The sequence below is a fragment of the Colobus angolensis genome, unplaced genomic scaffold (genome assembly GCF_000951035.1).
Source record: "Colobus angolensis palliatus isolate OR3802 unplaced genomic scaffold, Cang.pa_1.0 Scaffold16, whole genome shotgun sequence".
In the NCBI taxonomy this organism is placed as follows: Eukaryota; Metazoa; Chordata; class Mammalia; order Primates; family Cercopithecidae; genus Colobus; species Colobus angolensis.
Genome location: NW_012114710.1, coordinates 1,318,132 through 1,339,326, shown reverse-complemented (window position 1 = coordinate 1,339,326; position 21,195 = coordinate 1,318,132). Strand labels below are relative to the sequence as shown.

Sequence of the window (21,195 nt, the reverse complement as noted above, 5' to 3'; positions counted from 1 at the left end):
GCTTCCCAGGTGAGGCGATGCCTCGCCCTGCTTCAGCTCTCGCTGGTCAGGCTGCAGCAGCTGACCAGCACAGATTGTCCGGCACTCCCTAGTGAAATGACCCCAGTACCTCAGTTGAAAATGCAGAAATCACCGGTCTTCTGTGTCGCTCGCGCTGGGAGTTGCAGACTGGAGCTGTTCCTATTCGGCCATCTTGCTCCGCCAGTAATGGCAAAAATCTTAATTACTTTTGCACCAACTTACAGTAAACATCCCTTAAGTCTGCAAAGCTAAGAAATCACCATGTGTTTACCCAGTCCATGATCCCTATTTTATAAGCTATATAAATGATTAGAAGAAAAATTGGAGTCTTGGGGTTCTTTTATAACATGTACACAACCTAGTTTGTTACTAGCACCTCAGTGGCATATCCAGCAATATCCTCATTCCTTTGAAAAGTTTAAATTGGCCAGGAGTAGTGGCTCACACTTGTAATCCCAGCACTTTGGAAGGCCGAGGCGGGCAGATCACGAGGTCAGGAGATCAAGACCATTCTGACCAACATGGTGAAACCCGTCTCTACTAAAAATACAAAAATTAGCTGGGTGTGGTGGTGGGCGCCTATAGTCCCAGCTACTCAGGAGGCTGAGGCAGGAGAATCGCTTGAACCCGGGAAGTGGAGCTTGCAGTGAGCTGAAATCACGCCACTGCACTCCAGCCTGGTGGCAGGGTGAGACTCTGTCTCAAAAAAAAAAACAAAAAAAGGAACTGTAAGTTGAGGTCCCTGCTTGGTCTTTTATTTCTTTAATGTTTACATTTTTTAAATTTAATTTTTTAAATTAATCTTTTTTTTTTTTTTTTGGCAGAGTCTTGCTCTGTTGCTCAGGCTGGAGTGCAGTGGCGCAATCTCCGCTCACGGCAACCTCCGCCTCCCAGGTTAAAGCAATTCGCCAGCTTCAGCCTCCCAAGTAGCTGGGACTACAGGTGCCCGCCACCACACCTGGCTAGTTTTTTGTATTTTTAGTAGAGACAGGGTTCACCGTGTTAGCCAGGATGGTCTCGATCTCCCGACCTCCTGATCCGCCCTCCTCGGCCTCCCAAAGTGCTGGGATTACAGGCATGAGCCACCGTGCTGGCCTAAATTAATCTTTTATCGAGATTGTGGGCTTGGTGTTAACCTTCTGAACTTCAGATTTCTCTTTTATGAAAGAGGATAAGACCAACCATTTCCCTGCTAACATGGATAGCCAAGATAGTAAAGTGTAGGAAGTTTATGTGCGACCAAGGGAAGAGGCTGTCTCTGATGACATGTAGATCTACTTTAGTGAGGAAATATCTGTTCTCTAGAATGAAAAAAGCAGCTTGGTGCTTACAGTCCAAAGGGGAAGAGCATGTAGAGAAAAGGAACCTGTCTAAATACTTGAGGTATTTTTTGCTGTTCTGTGTGACCCTCTGTGACCTTCCCTTCTCCCTCCTCTTATGGCCCCAAACTCAGCTATTTGACTAAATGTTTCACTTCTCAACAAGTTATGTTGGTGTAACATAGAGACAGACTTAATTAAAGTTTGCATGTGGTGAGTGAGAAAGAGAAGGGCATTTAAACTCACTGAGTCAGGACCTGTTAGGAAAAAAAAAAAAAAAAAAAACAGCTGTGACAGAATGACACAAGGAAAAGAAGGAGGTGCAAAAAGCCATTTGGTTCGAGCCCTGTTAATTCAGGCCAGGGAAGAAGTAATGCAGAGGCCCGAGGGGGTGAGTTAAGGACAGGCTTTCTGCCTTAACTCTCAACATGCTTGGTTTTATTAGTTTAGGTCAGGCAGCTGCTAACATTATTTTAGTATCTATTTTGTGAGTGATTATGTTGTATGCATGGGCAGGAGGTCAGGCGGGTCAGGCCTTTCTGCTCCAGACCATCTCTGCATGAGCCTTTTGCCTTTAGATCTTGCTGAAACTTGCCACCTGTAAAAGCAGACAACCTAATGGGAAAAAGAGCAGCACTTAAAATGCTGTTTTTTCTCCACTGCTCTCTAGTGTAAAGAACGCTGTAAAAATATTTCAAACTGGATTTTTTGTTTTGGTTGTGTTAACTCTTTGTTTGACCATCGTCACACTTTTCCCACAAAATTTACTTTCGGTAACCAGAGATGTTTTGGAGAAACTGAATATTATGTCTGCAAACAGAGGGAAACAGTCAGAGAAACCCAAAGGGAGGCTTGCTAATGTTCTGATCACTTAAACTCGTCTGTCCTATCACACACAATGACCACAGCTTTGGAAAGCTAACAAACCAGTTTCTTTTTTAGGGACTCTCTTTCATTTGTGTTTGAACGAAATGTCCATGAAACATGGACCAGCTCCAACCACAATGTTTTTGAGAGCCAACACCCAAAAGAAGAAGGGATGCAGTCTAGATCTTAATCCTAATTTCTTACCCAAATGCCTGTGTGACCTTGTCTCATCGTTATGCTTCAGTGCCTCAGTTTAACTTTACAAGGATCTACTGGCCTCATTGTTTGGGGGACTGGACTTATTTATTCACTGTTACTCAGAGCTGTTAGGTAATCAGGCAGGAATCATGGGCCCAAAATGGGGTGAGTGGGCAGTGGTATAGATAGGGCCAGATCTTTCCACTCTCCAAACTTTGGTTTTGCCCAGCAGCAAAAACTTCATTGCAACTAGCAGGTGCTGAGGTCTGGTGCAGAAGAGCAATGTGGAGATGCACATTTGGTTATTAAAAAAAAAAAAGGCGGCTGGATGCAGTGGCTCATGCCTATAATCCCAGCACTTCGCGAAGTCGAGGTGGGTGGATCACCTGAGATTAGGAGTTTGAGACCGGCCTGGCCAACATAGTGAAACCCCGTCTCTACTAAAAATGCCAAAATTAGCCAGGTGTGGTGGCGGATGACTGTAATCCCAGCTACTTGGTAGGCTGAGGAGGGAGAATCGCTTGAAACCAGGTGGCGGAGGCCACAGTGAGCCGAGATCGTAGCACTACACTCCAGCCTGGGTGACAGAATGAGACTCCATCTCAAAAAAAAAAGAAAAAAGAAAAAAAGCTACTGGCCTCACTCCCTTCTGGGCCCTGATGCTCTGAAACTCCTCCTGCTTTCTGTCTAAGCCCTCTGGAAAGCTTTCAGTTATTCCTTCACTCGCTCAACAAATATTTGTCAGACATCTCCCCTGCTCGAGGCACTGTGCAAAGATGCTCTAGGACCAACTCTCCATTCTTGTGAATCTTCCACTCAATGAAGAGATAATGCATGTTCGATAAATGAATAAATAAATATGCAGCAAATCAGACGGTAAGTGCTGCAAAGGAAAGCTTAGCAGGATAAGGGAAGGAGAAAGTCTGTCAACTCTAACGGGGTGACAATGAGTAGAAACGTGGATTAAGTGGAAGACAGAACCATGCAGATATCTGGGGAAGAGCAGTCCAGGCAGAGGAAAGAACATGCACCAAGGCCCTAAGGTGGAGGCGTCTGGAATGTTCACAGACAGCAAGTGGTCTCATGGGGTAGTGCAGAGCGAGTAAGGAGGGCAGTGGTAGGGGCTGAGGTTGGGAAAATAACCGGGGTCCTCTGTGAGCAGGGCCTACAGGACAAGTTAAACATTTTGGATTTCATTTTGAGTGTGATGGGAAAAACCAATGGACTGTTTTGATCAGAGAAATGTTACCATTTGACTTTTTCTGAAAGAAGGACCAGCTGATTCCCTATAGAGAGTGGATTAAAGAGGGTCAAGAGGGGAAGCTATGGGACTAGTTAGGAGTCTGTTTCAGCGGAACAGGTGAGGGGTAATAGTGATGTAGCCTAGGGTAGTGATACCATGAGTAGAAAAAGGTGGTCTGATTTGGAATGCATTTCAAATACAGAGGTGAAAGGACTGAGGACGGTGTGAATATGGGATATGAGAAAGAATGATAGTCAAGAATGATACTTAAGCAAGTAGATGCCATTACAGAGATAGAACATTCTGGAAGAAAGACCATGGAGGAGCAGCTAGCTTGCGGGCTTCAGAGGCTGATGGGAAGATCCGAAACTGTGTTTCAAGCATAAATTACAGGGTCCATCTGAAGAAGAGAGTGTCTGCTTTCAAGGCAGAGCTATTTCATAGAGAGTAGAGGATCAAGGATGTCTCAGGTGGGCCAGAGGCGAAATGGTGTACTTTATAGGGAGAAAGCCACATTCAGGCTAGGAATCTGGGGTAGGATATTGTCACTATGAGGCAGATGCCTTTCTTTGACCAAGGAAGCCACTATTGACCACTAGACCCTAATGGCTATTAGGTCTGGATAGAGAGAGTCCCCTGGTTAGGGTCCTTAGTATCCAGGCTTCTAGATACTGTTCTAGCAACAGCTTGATCAAAGGTGAGACAGGCCAGTCTAGTAAAGACCAGAACCTAGATACCCTGCTTCTTACCATCTTCCCCACTGCCCTGCATCCAACATTGCTCCCTCCCTAAAAAAGTGGCAACGAATACTGGAAGGTCTTGGCTGCAAACAAGATGGTAAGAAAGAAGTTGAAAAGCCCAGAGTAGTCAGTGCAGAGGAGTGTGGCAGTCCATAATTGATGGAAGTCCAAGCAGGTAAATCTGCAGCAGCAGAGACGTAGTACAATAGGGAGAAGGGGTCCATTATGGAACAGGACTAGGGCAGGATGTTAAGGGACATCTATTTATTTATTTACTTTCTTCTTCCTTCTCTTCCTTCCCTTTCTCTCTCCTTCTCTTCCTTCTCTCCCTTTTTCCCTTACCCCTTTCGTCCTTTGCATCTAAGCATTCATGCCTTCAGCAAACATTTATTTAATGCTTGTTGTGTACCAGCCATTGTGCTAGGTCTTGAGAACACCTAGAAAAAACATAGGCTTGACCTTCCTGAGGCTGAGAATTTAGTGGAGGTTGCAGGGGGCGGGAGGGGAATTCCCCAAATTCCCTCTTGGTTCAGTGGAAAAGGCAAAAGAGTCAAGGGTAGGAGCCACACAGGTCACCTGACCACACACGTTTGTAGTCTGTTTTCAATGTAAAATATGAAACCGCCCTGCTCTAGGCTTTCTTTGTTATCCTTTATGTTTCTGTTCAGTGAGTGGCAGGGCCTCTTTTTCTGTGGGTTTTTTTCAAAGTCTTATCATATACACTATTCTGATGCTTCATTTTCACGCAGAAGTTGACCTTTTATATAAAAGGATATTATTGTTTGCTTGATGGCTTACAAGAACATCTTCAGAGATTTTTTTAAAGAATTTTTATTAATGTGTCAGGCAAGAAACACAGTGGTTAAGAAAATTGATTCTGAAATCAGACAGATCTAGGTTGAATGTAGGCTCAATTATCTAACAGCTTGTGTGACCTTGAAAAATTTACTTTGCTGTTCTGAGCCTCAGTATCCTCATATGTAAAAAATTACATCTAACTCATAAGGTTGTCATATATATTAAATAAAATGGGGTAGGTAAAGCATTTGATGCATAATTAAACACTCAATAAATAGCTCTTGTGAGTTGTCAAATGCCAAATTCACACGTCCAATGTTTTCTTCTAGTGTTTATCTATACCACTGTGTCTTTTACCTTTCCACATATTAATATCGGTTGCTCAATAAACTATGTGTGTCCAAATTATCTTTTATGTTGCTTCACAGAATAATCATTTAGGGGAAAAAGACACAAGATGAAACCAGAAAACCCCTATAGGCATAGAATTAGCAGCCACATATAAATTGATCCCAACTGCAGGGACACGATCAGGAAAAGTAATTTGGGAGAACCCTGTGATTATTGCCTACTCTCAGAAATAAAACCCAGGAAAACTGCCCAACCGATGTTAAAAGTAAGAGTTAGGTTCTGGCAAATAGAGTCACTTCAGAACAGAGGTCCTCAAACATTCCACTGCAAGCTTAAAAAAAGTTTTGTATGACACATTTTGGTACTGTTCAACAAAAGCATTAACAGGTTTGCAACGGAAAATAGATTCCTTGACATATGCCAGTTACAATTGGTTAATAGTAGCTGCTGGGAGAGCTATGATGAAAGGCTGTGAGGTCTGATACTGTATCCATGATAAAGAATGCTGTGACTCATTAAAAATATCTTGCATGGATGGGCATGGGGAATGTTGGTTTGAGTGTTCTGTACTTGCCATTCGTTGTGAACACTGCTAATCTGGGTATGTTTCCAGTTTTAGTAATGCTTAAGATAAAACAAAAGTACCTACTTATCCTAAATTCTTATTAGGCTGTATTATTTACTCATTTATTCATCATTTTTTTGCACAGACTTATCCCTTTAACAAAAAAATACTTCTGAATCTGTGTTCTGTTCCAATCTAGAATTAATTCAATTCAGGAAAACATATATTGATAAGTAGATTTGCAATATAGATAAATGGGAAAAAACAGGAATAAAAGGTGGTTATTCCAAAGGAAAAGATGAACTGGTAATTCAGTGGAGAGAAACCTTAAGCAGAAAAGAGTAAAGATTGAAAGTATTCAAAAGAACATGCTATGTATGGAGGACAAAAAATAGAGAGTTGCGCTCAGATTTACAGTCATTCTTAGAGAATGAACTGGAATAATTACAGAGAGTCATGCTAAACAAAATTTCACAACTGGGAAGCTTCTTAAGTTGAAAAAGAAAGAAAATAATTTGAAGCTCCTGGTCAAAGGATATTGCTTTGAAAAAAATTACTAATTTTACTGTTGATTAGTATAAAATTATGATCCTCTTTATATTTTAAATGCATGAGCTAATACACAAATACCCTATGAAATGAATCAGCCAAGGTGGAATTATTAAAGCATTTGAGCAACTATGTGAATCTCAATCACTCACTCAATCAATCTCTACAAAAAGGACTTGCAGCAAATGTCAAATACAACTTTTTAAAAGTAATATAAAAAACATAAACGTTTATTGTTTGCTTGTTTTATTTTTGACTTTCCCATCCACAATTTATCATAAACTGGTTACCCATTTGATTGGGAAATTATGAAATGCACTATTGAGGTCAAATTTTTATCATTCCTTATAATTTAAAATGATAATACTGGGCTGGTTTAAGTGCTTACTTAAACCAACTTCTATACTAACATCTCTCCACACTTCTTTCTTTTGTCTCTTGCAGTAAGCAAGTCAATTTAGTGTTATAATCTTTAAGATAAAGGTATGAAGGCTTTGAGAGAGTGTGAGCCAGGATTCAAATCTCAATTTAACTCTGAAGCCTATGCAGTTTTAACCACAGTAACTATTAGTAGATTAATAGCTATAATTATATAAGAATTGATATGTTAATAGCTAATTAATGTATTAACTGTCCAACTGGAGTTGCTACAGCTAAGAAAGATGACCCAAGGTGGTAGAAGCTATAGGAAAACCAGAGTGATTGTTATGTAGGGCCATATTTCATCCTGAGGGGTCCCTTCATGGAAACCAACCACTCTTCCAGCACTGAACAAATTACCATTGCCAATTGGACATGCTGGGAAAAAATCATATTACCATATTGTTTAGCTCTTGGAAAATGAAGCACTCTTCATCTATAACTTCGTGTAGCCATATTCCTTTATTTTCTCTGGCTCTGGGTTCTCCCATTGGGAGTGCAAAAGAATGTCTTCAAAACTCCCCCAAGCACAGAACTTTCCAGGCCATGGAAGAACATGCGTGTTGAAGCCATCCAGTCAGCTGCTCACTTAGGAATTTATTTCCTGGTACATCTATCTACCTTTTCTCTGCCATGAAAGAACTGAGTCAATTCTCAGTTTTATTGGTATTTTAGCTTCTCAAATTGTGCAAGATCTGTAGATTTACAAAATGGTAGTGCAACATCTCTCTTTAACTTTGCAATTTACACACTTACATGTACTTTTTAGTACCAGACACAACTGTTTTTTAATTTGTTAGAAAGTGTAGCTCAAAAAAATACAACAGCAATATGTATTTTTGTGAATTTTATGTATGTAATATGTATATGGAGGATTTAAAAAATTATATTGATTAAGGGAACAAAAGGGACTGGTAAGTACTTTTATATATAGATTTAATAACATTCAACTTTCTGTAAGTAGCCCCTCCCCCACCTTGATTTCACAGGGGCTTTGCAAAGAATTTAAATCTGATGCAAAATCACTGTATTAAATTTCCAAAGTCCCCAAATTCACCTTTAAATTCCTTTCATTCTTATCCGCTGGGTTATGACTTTCATCCAAGAATTCCCTCCATATCTTTGTGGTTCCAGAATCAAGAAAATTACTCTTTACATTGGACTGATCTTTTGGTGGGTAAAATAAAATTTGCCTGGATAGTCTTCTCCAATCATGCTGTTATGATCAGTTTGAAGTGGAAATAACCAGACTTCATTTGGACTACAGGAGAAACATTCTCCTTTAAAAAAAATGAAAACAAACAAAATGTAAGTGAACAATGGGAAATGCTGCCCCAGGCCTATGTTTACAGACACAAAGACACACCCTGAAAATTGGGGTGGAGGGCTGGAGGACGAACAAACAGCCCATCAGTGTTGCTTAAAAATTGCCTAAGAAGGCCGGGCGTGGTGGCTCACGCCCATAATCCCAGCACTTTGGGAGGCCGAGGTCACGAGGTCAGGAGTTCGAGACCACCCTGGCCAACATGGTTAAACCGCGTCTCTACTAAAAATACAAAAATTAGCCAGGTGTGGTGGTGGGTGCCTGTAATCCCAGCTACTCGGGAGGCTGAGGCAGGAGAATTGCTTGAATCTGGGAGGCGGAGGTTGCAGTGTGTTGAGATCATGCCATTGTACTCTAGCCTGGGCGACAGAGCAAGACTCTGTCTCAGAAAACAAAACAAAACAAAAATGCCTAAGAATTGGTGTGAATAACTTTTAAATGCAGTTTTGGCTCTATATAGACACAGCTATAGGGATTAGATATTTTGTGAGTACATGAAGTATTAGAGCCAAATGAATGTTGTGGCAGCAGTCTACACAAATAATTTATTTGTCAAATATTTATTGAATTCCTAGTACTCATCAAATGAATATTATGGTAGGCCTTGGAGAATCATCTTGATGAAGTCAAACCCCTTCTGTATTTTGGTGGGCAATGACATTGTGTTTTTAAATAAGTGGCTGTGTTATGTTTTTTAGAGGAAAGAAGCTAGGTCTTTTTCATAAATGCCATAGTTTAATAAATAGTAATACAGTTTCAAATACACCTGATTTATAGCAATGAGGTGGCTTAGTGTCTTTGTGGCTCTAATGCTAAAATATCAAGCTGCTGAACAAAGATGAGGTTTCAAGATACAACTCATCTCCAACATGCTCTTTACAATACAGGCAATTTCCACTGATTTGCACGAGAGGAGAGAAACTGAGATGTGACTACATAAAATGGTAAATAACAAAAAGTAATACGTCTTCTGCTTTAGTGCTTGCATTTATACATGAGTGTTTTTTGGTGGGACACCAATGAAACTCATTTCCAATGGAATCCTGTTACCATGCTTGAGGATGTGACTCGGGAGGAAGTTGGCAATTTTCTAGTTTTCTACTTCTGCTCCTATTCAGCAGTGCCTCTAACCACATCCACCCTGGGACAAATCTACCTTCTCTGATTCAGACAAAATGCCCACATACAAATCTTTCCTGGAGTAGGAAGTGGCTTAACCGTCTGGTTTTCAAAGATGTTGTGCAAACAAAGTAAACAGGGAAGCTTATTGAATTAGTAAATTGAAATTAAGCAAATTATTTCCTACCCCTTAATAGTAGCTACCCAAGATGTCAACAAAGCAAGGATCAGTGTCAATAATATCAGAAGCAAGGCTAGCAGCGCTTATTACAAGACAAACAATCCAGTGGCAGAGAGTAAATTTCTTCTAAGTTCCTGGATTCTAAACATCTCCATGAGATGTTTTGTATCCAGAGAAAGATTTTGTATCTTTCTCTGGGTCTTCCAAATTGGCAATTGGAAAAAAAAAATTGCTATTAAATAATATTAATAAGAATGATGATGATGATAATGATTTCTCTGTTGGGGTCAATGCCAAATTTATCAGTCCCATTTGCTTCCCTCCACCCACATTTTTGCTGTAAGCTAATAGGTATTCTATACAAGAAATAATTCTCACTCACAAAGTGTGTAATTCCATCCAGAAAGAATCCCAGCTCCCTGCAGAAGCCTGGGTTTACCGATGGTTGAGATGCACTGATGACGCCTCAGATTGTGCCCTCTCTCTTGATTGAAAGCAGAAGGACCCCCACTCCTACTTAGCCTCCTTACTTATGAACAGTGTCGATCCACTTCCTGTTCCCCTCTGTTAATTCATACCAGGACAGACACAAGATCAGAATGAGGCACCCAGCATTTCGGCACCTCCTTGGAGCAGTGTTGATGGGAGTAAGTGTTTGCAGACTGCAGGTTCCTGTTGAGGCTACCAGAGGGTGACTTTTCAATTCTTAGTTAACCAGTTCCAGCCCAGAAAAATAGCCACTGTACACTGGCACTACTCAATATTGTTGGGCTTTTTTCCCTCTTCTCTTGAAGTATTGACCACCCAACTATTATCACTACCAATTTAAAATGAAATATGGAGCTCCTCATCTGGGTTTCAAATGAGATGCAATTGTCTCTTTGTTCTGCTGAAATCAATCAGAATCTTGCCCAAATGGGAGATTTCAGGTTACCACAAGGAATGTGTTTCCAGGGGTGTTTGCTCTGAAATAAAAAAAAAAAAATGTGATAATCATTACATGGATAGTCAATAATTGTAAGCATTTCCTCTTGGAATCACAGAGGAAAAAATACAGGGACCATGTCAAACTCAAAAGAAATAATAAAGATCATTGAATTTCTATCTGGTATATTAAGGCACCTGGTTGGGGCCTATGGCCACACTACCTTTCAATGCTGCTGCATTTTGACATCATTTGTAACCCTGATTGAAGCTGCCACACTATTTTGCTAAACACAGTGCTGAATTTGTCCAAATGTTTTTTTTCTTAAAGTGAAACACTCTAATAGAACCAAAGCTGCAATTGTCAAAAATGCAACATTATATTTTGTAGGTCAGGTACATTCTAACCTGTAAGTGGCAGCTGATTCTAGTTCTAGGGAAAGGTCAAGATGCATTAGAAAATGAGATCTTCACGGGCAATTACAGGCACCCTCGAATGTCATATGGTATGTATATTAGGTCGTATGATCTGTACTTAAAAGGGGCATGGTTGCTGCTTCAGAGACAAATATTTCAAAATGTAGTAGGTTATTTTCCACCACACATTCCTGTCTTTTTCACTAGTTTAAAGCAAATGGCATAGCAGGTTGGGCAGATTCCACTTGCTCAACTCAAGAAAGACTTACCTTCTTAGTTTTTTTTCTTCTGCTGTTTAATGCCCATGATTTAAATACATTATTTTAAAGACCAAGTGAAATGTCCTAAATAAAGGCTATTTGCACGTCAAGTTGGGATGCTCTCAACTGTGCTAGAATCCACCTTCAGGTTTCACTTCCCAAATCTCTGTCCCCCTTTAAGTCCAAAGGGATTCATCAAGCAAAGTAACCCCAAGCAGGGACTAAATAGCAACAGGCTGATAGCCCTTAGTTGCTCTGGCTGAAAGGCAAGCAGAACAGCGAAGGCTGCTTGTGGAATGATTACTTCCACTGCTGTCTCATGGCTGTTTCACCAGAGGCACAAACTTCTGAATTAAATTGCCAAAACCCCATGTGATATGCTCTAGAAAAACCCGGGACATTGTTTTGCACCCTCAGACTAAAAGTCTCACTTACTTTACTTATACACTCGCTGTTGACTACACACAGATGAATCCCATATAGGATAACTGGTAAGCTCTGCTAGAATATCCAGATGGGTGCAAACCAAGGTTAGATATGCTTTACAACAGATGAGCAAGAGAAGAGAACTAACATCTACTGGACATTTTCTATGTGTGCTTGGCCCTGCATGGCCTATCTCATTATATCCTCAGAAAATACTCAAAAGGCAGGTGTGCCTATCCCCATGCTGAAGGTGTGAAAACAGATTAGCAAAGGAAGGCAAGATTTCCCAGGCCTGCTGTTAGTGGCAAAGCAGGGGTTTGCATTGAGCTCTGCCCCACTTTAAAGACACACCCTTTCCCTAAACCAAGCAGCCACTCAACTCTTAGTATCCATAGACACCCACAAAGAGGAGGGTCTAGATAACATCTAGTTGAGCCCATCGTTTTAGACCTGAGGAATCTGAGGTTAAGTGACTCACCTGAGGAAAGCCGAGTTAAGAGCAGATGCAACTGGCCTGGTCACTAAGCAGATAGTTTCACTTAAGGACAAACACAGTTTTAAGAATTGTGCCTGCTAACCCCAAATGTGCTCCCTTACCACCCTTTCCTGAATCTTGTCACTGCCAAAATTTCCCAACTGCTTTATATACATATGGATTAATATTTCCTTTCTGAATGCATTTGATAACTTATAGTCAACAAGAATTTCCATAAGGCTTCATAGTTAAGAACTTAGGCTTTTGAGAGGAAAGAAAGTGTCTGTCATAAAGTTCTCCTTTAAAATATGGCCATGGTCATGATGATTCATGTGATATTCATGTAGTAATCTGCTTGACTTTAAGTAGTCTATAAAGCGTCTTGTCTCTCCTAAAAACTCACGCACACTATCACATTTTATTCTTAAAGGAACACATGAAGAAGAAAATTTGCAACAAAACAAACCTTGGGATTTTCTACTGTGTTTGTGGATTTTAATTTTCTCTTTTAATTTGTAAAACAGTGCTGAATTTGGCAAAATTTCTCTTTTACTTTGTAAAACAGTGCTGAATCTGGTAAAAATCCGGTAAAAGTAAGAGAAGGAGTAAGAATATGCTTAGGGCAGGGGGAGAAGAGAGATGGACATCAGCCCTGTGTAGATATTTGCATGAGAATTTGAATACAGGGGAATTAGACCCCAGATCAATTCCTGATAATTATCAGAGTTTAGTAAATTAATGAATGAGAACCCAGGGACAAATGGAGATTGAATATGGTTCAGGAAGCAAGAGGCAGACTGATGGAACAGACAGAAATTTACAGAAACATACCATAAAAACTGTAGCTCCCAAAACAATCCATCTGCCATGGCAGCTTACACGAGGGTCTCTGGGGACCCTTTAGGTGTACACATGCCAAGAGTGCCCTCTGTTGTCTACCAGCAATACTAAGAAGCTTCAGGAAACTCATCCCTGCTAGAATGTACACTTCTTTGCCCACCAAGGATTTTCCACCTGGCAAAGGGTCTGATAGGGGTTACTCCCTAGATTGAGAGCTTATTGAATCAATTGCAGAACACTGGAGTTTGGAGAGTCTTCAATAGTCACCTGATAATAGTCCTCCCATTATAGGTGGGGAGAGGGAGGCTCACTAAAGAGGAAGTGTCTCACTTAAGAACATACTGAGTTAGAGGCAGACCCTTGTCTTGAACCAAGGACTCCAAGTCTGGTGCCGCGTGAGATGCAGCCTCCTAACCCTATTTTTGCCTCCTTCATTCTCTTTAAGAATGGATGGATGAAACAGAATAACAGACTCATGGAATGCTTGAATAGAAGAAACTCCATATTTTCCTAATAGAAAATTAAAGTCTCTGACTTACCAGAAGTCCTTACCTTGAGTCACTTAAAAAGGGTAGATCTAGCCAGGTGCGGTGGCTCACACCTTTAATCCCAGCACTTTGGGAGGCTGAGGCAGGCAGATCACATCAGGAGTTCGAGACCAGCCTGGCCAGCTTGGTGAAACCCCATCTCTACTAAAAATACAAAAAAAAAAAAAAAATTAGTCGGGCATGGTGGTACGTGCCTGTAGTCCCAGCTACTCGGGAGGCTGAGGCAAGAGAATTGCTTGAACCTGGCTAAGTAATACAATGGTTGCAAACTGCAAAACACACACAGTAGGAGCTCAGTAAGTAGGAGCACCCACTTGGTGCTCCCTGGCAGACAGAGACAGCGCTTCAACTAATTGACAAAAACAGCCATTTTCCCTAGGTCACAAAGATGATCCATATCTATTTTCTTCATGTTTTATTTTCCTTCTGGATCTCTCTAGAGACATCTTTAACCAACAGAAATTAGATGCACAAATCCTTTTTGTTCCAGAGGGGCTTTGCAAACAGTTTACTCTCAAGGTGATCCCAGACCCTGGCTTTCTCATGTGGTTTTCAGACTACCCATATTACAATAGAAAACCCACTTAGGAAATTGGAGCTGACAAGTCTTGAGCTGGTTCCCCCACTAATTTCCATCCCTGCACCATTTACTAAAAGTGATACAGGTAGGTGGAAATCAGGTGAGACCTGCTTCTCAGAAGTAACCAAAGATGCCTGCACACCTCTGTGTGTCACTCGGCCTATTCTTCCCAGGATGGCGAATGCAGTCAGGTGTGGGGCCTGGGCTTGTCGGGATACCCAAATATTTTCTTGGGAAGTAATCTCAGTTTATTAGAGTTTCTTGTCTCAATTCAGAGTATAGATTTTTGAATGCGTTTGCTGACAGATTGACCTGGACTGTGTTTTCCCCTTATTCAGGGAGCGATCGATCTTTATCAAAAGGATTTGTTGACTGACGGGCTTTCACGGTTCTAATGTGCTGTTTGATACTTTTAAAAGACATATGCCCCTTTGTATAATGAAATTATCTGATAAAACAGGGACTGAAGCTCAGGTTTTCTGAAGCATCTTAGCTCTCGACTGCTTTGGTGACTGCCAGGGAATTTTGTTTGTATTTGCCTGTGATGGAAACCTTACAACTTTAGTGAAATTGTTTTCGAATATTCAAGTTTCTAGATCATATACTGTGCTTCTAGGCCTAAGGGCCTGAACTAAACCAAGATTGTGTTTCCCTCAGGTAAGTACTTCCAGACACTCTATCCTCTCTGTCTTTACAACCCTCTTCTCCTCATTACTGTACTATGTAACACTAGATACGCATTATAGTCCACATAAAAAGCCATTTCTGTAGCATCTTGTCATCGGTTCATGGACGCTGCTTTGAAGCCGTGTTGAGTTCTGAACTCAGAGCCTAACAGCAATGGCTCAAGTGCACCACACCGTATTATTTACCCAGATGGGGTTAATTGTTAAATAAAAGAATGGGCCCTTTCAGTTTACTTTTTTGCAATCTCTCTCACACTGATTATGGAAGACAGGGAAGTCTATGATAAATATCAAACTTTCTAATCAGAAACGAGTCCAGTTGTATTTGAAATCTTGAACTTAATCCAGAATCAGGAAATGTAGCCACTTGTGTTACTGTTGCTGAAAGAAGAAAATGACCTTTTTATTGTAGCTACATTCACTATTGTACTTGAGAGCTACAGGGAATGGAGCAAGTAAATGTAAAGGCTTAAGTAGAGTTTTCCTTTTAACAGGAAGGGTACAGCTTGGCGTGCTGAAACCATCATCTTATATTTTCAAGGGATTTTTGCCTAGAGTGAAGGCTGCACTGAAACCTAAAAATTATATTTTGCCTAAAACTTTTATAACAAAAACCTTTAAGGTTCTGATGTCAGTGTGGCTAAATGGCTGCTACTATTAGCTTTATTCATTGACTGAGATATAATTTGAAAAGAGTAAATTTCACAGATCTTAAGTGTAGGGGTTTACAAATGTTTATATGTATGTATATACATATGTAATACTCATGTATGTAACTATATTACCACTGCCTAGAACAAGAACAGTTTAGTGCTCAGAAGTTTCTCTTAGGCCTCACTCAGTCAAAGCCCTCAAAGGTAACCACTCTTCTAATTTCTGTCACCATAAGTCAGTTTTGTCTGTTTTTGAATTTTATGTCAATGGAATCATATTCTACATACTCTTTCCTAACTGGCTTCTTTTACTCAGAATGATGTTTTTGAGTTTTATCCCTGTTGTTGTGTGTATCATACCACCATCTTTTCAGGTATCATACTATTTTGGAGAATCATTGTTAAGTGCAGTAGATTTCCTGAAGAGAGGCTTTCAAGGCAACAGCAAAGTAAGGAGCAAAAGAGATTTTACTTCTTACACTCCAGTATTTCTTGTTGACCTTACTGTGGTAATATCATAAAGAGGTTCAGAGAATTTACATATCTAATGCATAAAATATAAAAATAGATTTATTTAGATGTATACATACATGTACGTATGCATATACAAAAATATATTCACATTTTCATGAAATATCATCCACAGACAAGTAATTTGCCACTAAAGTCAAATTCAGGACAAATCAGCAGATTTTACAGGACTACATGTGGAAAAAAATCTCAGACCTAATCAAGATGAAAGGATCAAACATTAGGACTTGAGCTGCCCAGCCTTCCAAGAAGCATATACTGAATGAAATTTTGAAGTTATTCTAGGTACATTTATTATGAGCCAGGCTGTTACAAACTCTTTACCACTGTCTTATTACCCTGAGTTTCACAGGAATTGAAAAATTTGGCTGGGCGTAGTGACTCACACATGTAATCCCAGCACTTTGGGAGGCCAAGGCAGCTGGATCACTTGAGGTTGGGAGTTCGAGACCAGCCTGGCCAACGTGGTGAAACATGATCTCTAAAAATACAAAAAAATAGCCAGGCATGGTGGTGTATATCTGTAATCCCAGCTACTTGGGAGGCTGAGGCAGGAGAATCGCTTGAACTCGGGAGGTGGAGGTTGCCATGAGCCAAGATTGCGCCACTGTACTCCAGCCTAGGTGACAGAGTGACAGAGTGAGACTCTGTCTCCAAAAAAAAAAAAAAAGAAAGAAAGAAAGAAGGAAAAGAAAAGAAAAGAAAGGAAAACTAGCATAGGCTAATTATTTCAGTCATTAGCTCCTCAGACATTTATGATCCACTGGATAATTGTTGTAGTTACTGTGGATTCACCAGTAAACCAGGCAGATTAAGGTCCCTATTCTCATGGAGTTTATATTCTAATTGTAAATACACAATAAAAAGTGAATGACTACATAAATTAGTAAATAACAATCACTTCAGGTGGTGATTATTGCTAAGAAGCTAATAAAAAAGATTATGGGTAAAAAAGCAATGGTGGGATTGGATCTATTTTGGGTAGGGTGCACAGGGGAGGCCACTCTGAAGAGGTGAGATCTGAGCAAAGAATAGGGAGAAGGAGCTGATCATGCAATGATCTAGGGGCAAGAGCATTCTGGACAATAAATAGCAAGTGCTCAGGCCCAAGGCAGGAACTGGCTGATCTGGCTCGAAGGAGAGAAAGCCAGTGTAGCCAGAGCTTGGTGGAAGGAGGCAGTGGTGAAGATTAGGTCAGGGAAGTAGGCAGCAATGTCCTGTTGATTCTGGTAGGGACACAGTGTCTTTTAGTTTCAAATGTAATGGGAGATCATGGAGGGATTTTAAGCAAGGGTGATGACATGACCCAATTGTTTCTGTTATTGAAAGTTTATTCTGGCTGCTGTGTGGAGAATAGATGGTAGAGTGGGGGAAAAAAATGGAAATAGGAAGACCAGGTTATTGAAAGAGGACTTCAGTTTAGACTTGGATAGCAGCAGTAATAAAGAGAGAAATGAGGATGTAGGGTTCATTATTACCTTGGCAGGCAGTAAAGCCAACAGACTAACTAATAAATTGGATGTAGGATATAAGAGACAGAATGGTTACCTTTTCAGTTGTTGGCCAGAGCAAGTAAGTAAAAGATGGGGCCGTCAAATGCCATGGAGAAGACTGGAAGACTAACAGTTTGGGAAGGAGATATCCCTAAATTCCATTCTGGCTATGTTAAGGTTCAGATACAAATCAGATTAACAAATGAAGGCATTAAGGAAGCAGTGGATATAGTCATCTGGCAGTCATGGGAGAAGTCAGGCCTGGAGACAAACATTTTGGAGCCATCAATATAAAGTCAGTACAAAAAGCCGTAGGATTGGATAGGTTGACTTAGGAAAAGCTTATGAAGGACAAGACAGAGTCCCATGTTTGCTGACTATATTGCCATCAATTTTGTCTTCATCATAATGAAAATCATCATTATCACTATTATTTTTTATTGAGCACAAAATATTCTAGGCAAAATTGTTGTAGGCTCAAGAGAAATATTAATAAAAAAGAGGAATCCTTGCTATAAGGAGAGGGGAAGGCAATGAAAAGTTGGAATAATAAATGCCATGATCATGGTTAACTCAAGGGCCAGTGGAAGCAACAGACTCTGCAAGCCAGCCAGGCTTTGATGAGGAGGTGACATTTGGACATTTGAATTGGATGTGTGGATCTAGAGCAGTGTGATCCATGGAGAAAGCCTTCCCAGGCAAAGGGGGGCATTTACAAAAGTTGTAGACACACAAGGGGCAGGAGAAATCTGGAAGCTGACAGTGGTTCTGAATGATTGTGGTGCAGGGAGTGGACATGGCAGGAGTGGAAGTTGAGAAGCATCTGGATCATCAATACCTGTGAACATCGTGCCAGGAAGATTGAAACTCTATCCTGAAAGGCAATGGGAGAGGGACACATCGTGGACCAAGAAGTCCTTCAGAACATGACTTGAAGCTAGAGAGGACAGTGTGATGACATTGGTGACTATCGTTTAGCTTCTCTAGGCCTTAGTTTCCACATCTATATAATGGGTGAAATAATAAATACATGGCAAAGTTGTTGTGAGTATTAAAGATAGTAAGCGTAAAACATTGGTACTCAATGCAGAAAAAGTGACAGTGATTATTTCTGCTACTATTATTAATAGACATTTATAAAAGTTTCTTTTATGGGGGAAGGATAATAAATCATTATATTAATGTGAATAAAAGTGATGAGCCCTTGGTGGTGGAGAGGAGAGGACAGAAGTGAGACAGCTTGCTAACCGGCAGGCCAAGGAAAAAGTAGGGGTGGGAGGGAAGGAAAGGGAGGAATCTCGAATGACTCTCAGGTTTCAGAACTTGGCAGCTGGATAGGGTGGTAAAATACTTTTTTGAAATTGGGAATACTGGGAAATAAGCATGTTTTGTGGAGAAGGGGATGAGTCCATTGCCAATGTATTAGTTTTTAAGATCTGTGAAGCTTTATGGGTCTGGAGCTCAACAGAAAAAATTGGGCTAGAGATACAGATGTATACAGTTCACATAGACAGGGGAAAGTGTATTGAGTGAGAGGACCAAAAAGGGGATTATAGACCCATGGAGAACATTGAGATGTAGAGATGGAGCTGGAAGTGTCAAGGATGTGGATTAAGAAGAAGCGAGGCAGAGCCATAGAGGGAGGTCCAGAAGGGCAGCTGTGAGGTGTGTTCCTCATCCCACGATATCCAAAGGAATGCTCACATACACTGGCCCCCCAAGCCCTTGCCTCTTCTCAGAGGAAGGAAGAGATATCTGTACCTTTGTGCTAAACCCAAATATGATTGATTAAAGTTCAGAGTAGGAAATGTTCCATCATATTGGCAGAAATCATAAAGAGGTTTGACCTCTTCCAACCTCTGTTTTAGTGCCAGGCCCTTTACTTCTGGACCCTACACCAGAAGGGTGTTGACTGTTGAAAGCTGTTGGCTCTTCTGGGTCCCATTCATACAGGGCCAAGGGAACTGTAGAACTCAGAGCTGAAAGGGATCTCATGGATCATCTAATTGAATGCCCAACTCCCTTATATGAAAGGTCAGGACACCGAGCCTCAGAGAAGCCAAGATGTTCAAACAATTGATATTTTAACTATAATTAAAATGCCTTCCCAAGATCTCTATTCAGCAGTACTGCTGCTGTACCTTATTAGGTGATAACGGCCTAAGGTGAAGGCCTGCACTGGAGATGAAGTTGACATCTCACAAGTACTTGAATCCTGCCAAACCCAAATCTAATGGTGGTAATCCAGACTTCAGAGTCGAAGAGTGGGAGAGAGATGAGGTCTGCCTCCAGACAAATGCACTGTTCAAGCCAAAATTGGGAAATACCTCACAGAACAGGAAATGCAAAGAAGATAATATGATTTTCCAAGATCATTTTTAGAGGAAAATTGCTCTGCAAAGGCTCTGGATAGGATATTGAATAAGGAAAAGGAAAAACAACATGTGATTTTTGTTGCTTCTGAGATCCAAATAATCAAAGGAGATTGTTCCATGAAGCACTGAAGACCTTTTTATGGAATTATTGAGAAAAATGAGACTGGGAGGTGATCCAAAAAGAGGTGATAGCCTAAATTAACTAATAGATTAGCATAATTATTTTTACTCTATTCTAGAAATTAGTTCTTATGGCAGAGAGGGTAGTTTTCTACCCCACTCCTATTTTTCCTTTTCTCCTTAGAAGCAGAACCCTGGTTTTTAGCTGGATATATTCCCACATGGCCAAAAGAATCCATTTCCCAGGTTCTCAATGGTATAATGGGTATAAATAGAAATGTAGCATTATTAACAGGAAATACAGTGTTATTAACAGGAAAAGTATCCTTTTTTTTGAGACAGAGTCTTGTTCTGTCACCCAGACTGGTGTGCAGTGGCATGACCTCGGCTCACTGCAACCTCTGCCTCCCGGGTTCAAGCTTTTTTTTTTTTCTTTTTTCATCCAACTGCATTCAACATGGACATGGTGGCCCTAATTCTAGTAGCCATCTTGGCCCATGAAAATGAGGGCCAAAAAGGAAACACCCACACCAGCCCTGGACTTCTCCCTTCTGAACTTTTGTTATACAAGAGAGAAGTAAACTTCTATTAAGTTTCAGCCACATTGTTCTATTAATGCATCTCAGCTTAATCCTTACTGATGAGCTTGTTTTCTTTTATTTTGTTTGCAACACATATTACAGCAAAGCCACTGATAATAGTAACTTAAAGAATATGATCAAGAAGTTAATTATGAGTTTGTTACATAAAAAGGAGTACCTTATATTTGTAGAGTGATTTAAATTTCACAAAGCACTTCTTACCTTATTCCTAAAATACATCTTTACCTTCAAGCTGAATTATTTAAAATTGGATTTTTAAAAATAGCTAAAATAGACCGGGTGCCATGGCTCATACCTGTAATCCCAGCACTTTGAGGCTGAGGCGGGTGGATCATGAGGTCACGAGTTCGAGACCAGTCTGGCTAACATGGTGAGACCCTGTCTCTACTAAAAATACAAAAATTAGCCAGGCGTGGTGGCACACTCCTGTAATCCCAGCTACTCAGGAGGCTGAGGCAGGAGAATCGCTTGAACCCGGAAGGCGGAGCTTGCAGTGAGCTGAGATCCGGCCACTGCACTCCAGTCCGGGTGACAGAGCGAGACTCCGCCTCAAAAAAAAAAAAAAAAAAA

The 21,195-nt window shown here is 40.6% G+C and overlaps 1 long non-coding RNA gene across 1 annotated transcript in view; it reads left to right on the top strand.

Moving 5' to 3' along the window:
• LOC105508197 overlaps positions 1–21,195 on the top strand; it is a 532,547-nt gene that overhangs the window by 440,856 nt on the left and 70,496 nt on the right. The gene's annotated exons all lie outside the window — the stretch shown is intronic.